This window comes from Limulus polyphemus, unplaced genomic scaffold, assembly GCF_000517525.1.
Source record: "Limulus polyphemus unplaced genomic scaffold, Limulus_polyphemus-2.1.2 Scaffold1954, whole genome shotgun sequence".
NCBI classification, from domain to species: Eukaryota; Metazoa; Arthropoda; class Merostomata; order Xiphosura; family Limulidae; genus Limulus; species Limulus polyphemus.
The window spans coordinates 205,731-212,275 of record NW_013667564.1 but is presented as its reverse complement, the minus strand read 5'-3'; the positions used below and the strand labels follow the sequence as shown (position 1 = coordinate 212,275).

Here is a 6,545-nt window from a genome sequence, read left to right as displayed (position 1 = left end):
ACTGTGGCGGCTGTTCATCAGATTTTTCAACTGTTTATATAGTATTGGCGCCTCATACAAACAGAAACTGTGGCGGCTGTTCATCAGATTTTTCAACTGTTTATATAGTATCGGCTCCTCATACAAACAGAAACTGTGGCGGCTGTTCATCAGATTTTTCAACTGTTTCTATAGTATCGGCGTCTCATACAAACAGAGACCGCGGCTGTTAATCAAAACTTCTCAACTGTTTGTATAGTATCGGCACCATATAGAAAAAAAAACCGCGCCATGCTCATTTAATGTGAGTTTGAACGGCTCAGCCCCACCCGGTCTTCGGGGGTTGACCTTATCACGATCTTTAACTTGAATGTCAAAACAAGTAAACAATGTTTCTACTCCCTGCTTCAAGTTTTCTCGACATTAAATGCGAAAATTATTTTTGAAAAACCGCTTTAAAAATAGAACAGAAATCAGTAAATCTTACCAGATATATATATATATTTTTCTCTTTCTTGGACTGGCATTCAACTATTTTCAAATACTAGCACGCTGCAGCTGTTGTGATTGTTATTTACACCAATAAGACACGCTCTAGTCTCAAAGATCCTCCTCCAAGCATGCGTAGAAAGCTTTCACGAGGAAGCAAGAGGTTTGGTTCTGTGGTTTTGCGCGTGCAGATGTTACCGTGCATATTAATAGCTGCCAAGTTTCGACGTTTTTCCTGTAGAATTCACACGCGGAAAAGGTGAAAGTGGTATTGATATTTCAAGTTTGTTGGTTGGTTCACTCGTATTCAAAACGTGTCGCTCATTTCTCGTCTGTAGTGAAAATATAATCCTATTTACAAATTTATTCTTCCGACGTGTACAAGGACAACGTGAACCACACGATTAGAACTGTAAGTATGACCCTAGTTTTACTGCTCGGGGACGTTATGGGGATGCACAGTAAGTTAAGTTATAGTACCCATTTTTAAGAGTCGTTTTTTCTATACTTCGGATTATAAGCGCTACTAATGAACACGTATGTCTATTGAAGTTAAAAATCTTAAACCAACGTTAATTATATCAAGTTTTTGTTATGACCATTCCTAAAAACATCATTTGTGGTAAATATTGGAAACTCGCCCTGGATTCAAACAGCAGAAAGCATATATTTCAGTCAGCTAAGGTTAAAATGTAAGAGAGATATCTGTTGACTGTAACATGTAGTGGCAGCCTGACTGGATAACGAAAAACGTTATTTACGCTCGTTAAACCTGTAAATAGATGTCTTCGTCATCCACACAGCTCGTCTGTGAACTCTATTACTGTTAGTCCCAAAGTGGGATCCTCGTGATTAGTTACTTTATAACAATGTTACAGATATGTTTGTAACAGGAGAGCTTTCTGTGGCAACAGTAGTCTTTAGATGTAACAGTACTAACACAACACAGAAAGCTGTAACAACAATGTTACCTCTAATAATTAATACACAGCAAAATATAAACCATAAAACTGTTAATTTCACAGTTAACCCTAATAATTACTTCTGGAGTCTTTTATGTATTTTCCATAGAAACCGACTGGCTTTACGCAACTTTTTGGTCAGTTTTTTTTTACGATGAGTGCTGTGATAGAAACAAGCACGTAATATGAAGATTAATCAAATATCCGGTTCTGTTACTATTAACACAGTTATATCTAAAGTCCTATAACTGTCACATCATTGTCTACAGTTGTAACACTGTTGTTACAGCTTTCTGTGTTGTGTTAATACTGTTACATCTAAAGACTACAACTTTTACATCGATTGTCTACAGTTGTAACATTGTCGTTACAGCTTTCTGTGTTGTGTTAATACTGTTACATCTAAAGACTACAACTGTTACATCGTTTGTCTATAGTTATAACATTGTTGTTACAGCTTTCTGTGTTGTGTTAATACTGTTACATCTAAAGACTACAACTGTCACATCATTGTCTACAGTTACTCTTTACAAAAGTCATGGAGCCACCTACAATTTGGAGGATAAATAGTTCAGAAAAATTAAAAAAAAACACTAATATTTATGATTTTATCTTGTCATTAATTCTATGGTTAATGCTAGGGTTAAACTTTAAGCCTAAAGTTAATTCGGTCAGGGACGGCTTGATTAGATTTTGTGAAATTAGGTCAACATAGTAGCAAATGTGACGTATTTATGACAGCTTGTAATATGTTCGCATATAATTTTATGTCCCGTCAAAATGAAGTGAAATACAGATTCGATCTAATACACTGTGAAAGTTCGTAGGCTTTGTTAATCACGTGATTGTAGGGGCGAGGATATTCTTGAGTGTAGACTATTTAGGCTTCTGTTTTAGAATAATTTACATTGCTTGTGGAGATTAAGTAGGTAAGTCAACAGCCTGAAAATATAAACATTTTATTTTAACTTTTTAAGATTTAATTTTTCGATGTACTTTTGGTTACATGTACTGAAAATTCTTCTTTGTTTAATTATTCATAACTTATAAAAATAAGTTACGTTAAACCAGTTTGAAAACTTGGAATATTTTCAAATTTTACAACGTTTTAAATCCTGTTGTTTCTTACATTTTGCTTCTCGGTTTTGCTTTTTAAATTCACTTAAGAACTTAATTTCGTTGTTTACGTACTTTATTTTTCTTTTTTAAATATACGACGCACGTGTGTGTATACATAAAGATATTTCACCATATAACTTTAGGCCTGAGCTCCATTAGAAATCGTGTTTTATACAACGTACGTGTTGAACCATGTAGCTTTAGGCCTAAAGTTTCAACAGCAAGGTGGAGCGTTTTTAATCACGTCTGTACACAGTGTCTGTAGTTGTTCACAATTGCGCAAATAGGGAGTTGTCTTGTGTTTGCTAACCCTCGTGGAAGAAATCTGTGTGCTAAATTTATCAACTAGTCCCAGTATAAGGGATTGTTAACCCTAATGCTTCACCAAAAGTTTTGTTTTATTTAAATATAACAACAGTAGGAACTTCGTTAAATATTACGTGATAGACGGTACTTTCGAAAGTATATAAATCAAGGGAATACCTTACAAAACGCATACCCCCACCCCTCCTTTCCAGTTAGTAAAAGGCGCTCGCCTACATTTTGGGAATGTGGGTCTGTTTTGCCTCCAAGCAAGTTTCAAACCTTGAATACAAAGGTCATAGAATAAACTGGTTGATTTTACGCAAGGCTTGCTTCTATCCGTGACCTAACTTATATAAAGCCGATGTTTTAACTTATGAAGGTGGGTTAAGCATAATCCGAAACGTTTATTGATCGTTTCGTTCGGGGCGATTTTTATTTAATGATCAGTGGAATTGTGTGGTAAGTTCGAAACGACGAGTTTGTTATTTTTATTGTTTTCTTTTATTGTTGTCTCGCATGTGACTCCAGTTGGTGTCTATGTGCCGGTCGAGTTGTCTTCCCCGTGACTCCAGTTGGTGTCTATGTGCTGGTCGAGTTGTCTTCCCCGTGACTCCAGTTGGTGTCTATGTGCTGGTCGAGTTGTCTCCCCTGTGACTCCGGTTGGTGTCTGTGTGCTGGTCGAGTTGTCTCCCCTGTGACTCCAGTTGGTGTCTATGTGCCGGTCGAGTTGTCTCGCATGTGACTCTAGTTGGTGTCTATGTGCCGGTCGAGTTGTCTCGCATGTGACTCCAGTTGGTGTCCAGGTGCCGGTCGAGTTGTCTCGCATGTGGCTCCAGTTGGTGTCTATGTGCCGGTCGAGTTGTCTTGCATGTGGCTCCAGTTGGTGTCTATGTGCCGGTCGAGTTGTCTTGCATGTGACTCCAGTTGGTGTCTATGTGCTGGTCGAGTTGCCTCGCATGTGAAAATATTCTGTGTTAACTGAAGATATACACGTTACAACTGTGAATAATTAGGTGAGACAACTCGGCCAGCACCTGGACACGAACTGGAGTCACATGCGAGACAACTCGACCAGCACATAGACACCAACTGGAGTCACAGGGGAGACAACTCGGCCAGCACCTGGACACCAACTGGAGTAGTAAGTAAAGAATTCTCGAATTCTGCCGCGCACAAATACAGCATTGTCAACATATAGGCAAGTTCATTTTACGACGGCCGCTTCTCGCGCTGCGTTTGAAAAGCTGCATACGCTGGCAAAGCTCAACATTCACTACTGAAATGACGGGAGAACAGACATGAATAATGTTGATGTTAAATTTTATTTCACAAGCAGGATATTCTACACTAAATTTTTAGGAATTAATCTCACTATCATTCACATTTCAAAACGTGACGTAACAATATAACATGACTGAAATGTTCAACAATTACTTTTCATGGTGGGCGGTATAAGTAGCTCAGAGCTTTGACTCTGGGTGAAACCACGAGTAAACACAATTAACCTTGAAATAATTTAAATTAATAGGTTAACTTAAACGTTTCCCCATCACTGTTAACCTATGTTATAACCTATGACCCGTCATAAAATTTCCAAGGGTTATTGGATATGCTCCAGAGAAATTCAAAACCATGAAGATAACGAAATAAACGCCGCGTCTGCTACTTTGTTGCTAGTACGTGTAATATGGGATTTGGGAAATTCACAGTCTCCTACGTAAAGAACATTTTGAAAGTAAATTACGATTTTAAAGATAAAGGAACCAGTTATAATCACACACATACACATACAAAACTCGTAATATTTATAGAAAACGAAAGGAACCAGTTATAATCACACACATACACATACACATACAAAACTCGTAATATTTATAGAAAACGAAACTTTTGCCAAGATGAGATTGAGAAAAACAAAAACCTGTATGAAAATATTCTGTGAAAGCACCAGATTCCAGTGGTTAAAGATTACACATCAGTTAATAGCAAGTTTTCCTCTGGTAACTAAGAGGGGCGTGTTAACTGAAGTGAGAAAACAACAACAAAAATAACCTGCGTTAAGGCATCATTGCTACTCATCTTAATAAACCCTACTTACTACTTTGCAATTAATTTCAATATCTTTATGATTAAATTATCCTGAAATGTTTTAAACGAAGCTAAATTTACAACTTATTTTATTTTTTAAAAATCAATTAGAAACGAACACCCGTTTTTCTACATGGTACCTTTCCAAATCTTGTATGTTATAAGCCAACCACCAAGATGACGATCTCGCTGGACAAAAGAAGACAATGCTGTCGAGGTAGTATATATATTTGGTATTTTCAACTTGAACTCTACCTAATGCGACACACGGGGTAAGCGGTCAGGTCGAAGACCCTAAAGTTCAGGCATGGTCATCTCTTGTACTGCTGGTAGGAGGGGTCTGTAAGAAGTGTCCGTCACCTATGTGACTACATTAAATCGAATAGCGGAAACTACTGTCAGTAATAGCGCTCCTGGAACTGAAAATGTTGAACATGTTCGAGGCACATCTCGACTCGAACCTTGGACCTCCCGATACACAGTTGGACACGCTCATCTAGAGACCACACCCGGATTTTCATTAACTGTCGCGTAGGATTGGGAAACTACAAACTCAAGCACACCCGGACTTTCATTAACTGTCACGTGGGATTGGAAACTACAAACTCAAGGAATAATCTCGGCTATTTCTGAAAAGAAAGAAAGAAACAAAAAATTTTTCTTACACCCCCCCCTTTGATATCAACTTCTGTATGTAAGGGAGAAAAGTGGGGAAACCCATTGGGGGGGGGGTTCTCCCTTATTTCACGTACCCTTTTGCATAGTTTTGATTTTGAGAAATATGAAAACTGCTGAGTCATGATACTTGTTATGACAGTTTTCCCCACTCAAGCACGAAACGATGAGATTACAAAATTAACCTCGGTAAAATTAACCTCGAATTGTCCAAAACACCATAAATGTACGGTAGGTGGGTTAACCATAACCATCACTATTAACCATTATTTGTAGAAAGTAAATATAAGTCAAACGTTATTGCTACAAGAAGTCTGGCCTCGTTCAACGTAGTATTATTTGAAACCAGTAACTTAGTGAAAAGGTGAAATTAAAGAACCCAGCAATAGACCGGGCGGCATGATTCTCTTTCGTCAACATTTGTAATTTTGGTGTTTGACGAAAACATAAATTTTGTACCAAAAGGAAACATCTTCGCTTCGTGATATTGGTGAATATTTTTATTATTGACGATATTAATGTAGTGTGTAGAAAAATAAAACAAAGCAACACGATAACAGTTCGTACTGAGAACGGAAAACATTGTAAAGTTTTAAAGTGCTTTTAGGCTTAGCGTATTGGGAAAACATTATGTTTTTCATTTCAGTGTAGGAAGATTTACATTTTTCTCATTGAAAGCTAGTTCAAAATCATTTCGCTTACAAGAGAATGTCACCCCTGTTTATACATACCGTAGATATACTTCAAATACTCCCCCTCCCCCCACGGTATGGAAGCTGTAGTCCCAAGGGTCAAAAATATTCTCACCTAGTTTATGGTTGTTTCTTTAATCATTTGAATAATATATTATAACGTATATTATAAATGTGTTCTTACATATAACCACACCCACCTCCTATATTTTAGAAAGGCCCAACATGATCCACT

The 6,545-nt window shown here is 37.4% G+C and overlaps 1 protein-coding gene across 4 annotated transcripts in view; it reads left to right on the top strand.

Moving 5' to 3' along the window:
* LOC106465470 (sodium- and chloride-dependent glycine transporter 1-like) overlaps positions 1–6,545 on the top strand; it is an 81,544-nt gene that overhangs the window by 20,378 nt on the left and 54,621 nt on the right. Inside the window, exon 1 of one of the 4 annotated variants that reach the window (XM_022393373.1) lies at positions 733–880. The exons of the other annotated variants lie outside the window; for them this stretch is intronic. The gene's annotated coding sequence lies outside the window, so the exon portion shown is untranslated. Of the gene's footprint in view, positions 1–732; positions 881–6,545 lie in introns of those variants that run through there. 4 annotated transcript variants of the gene reach the window in all.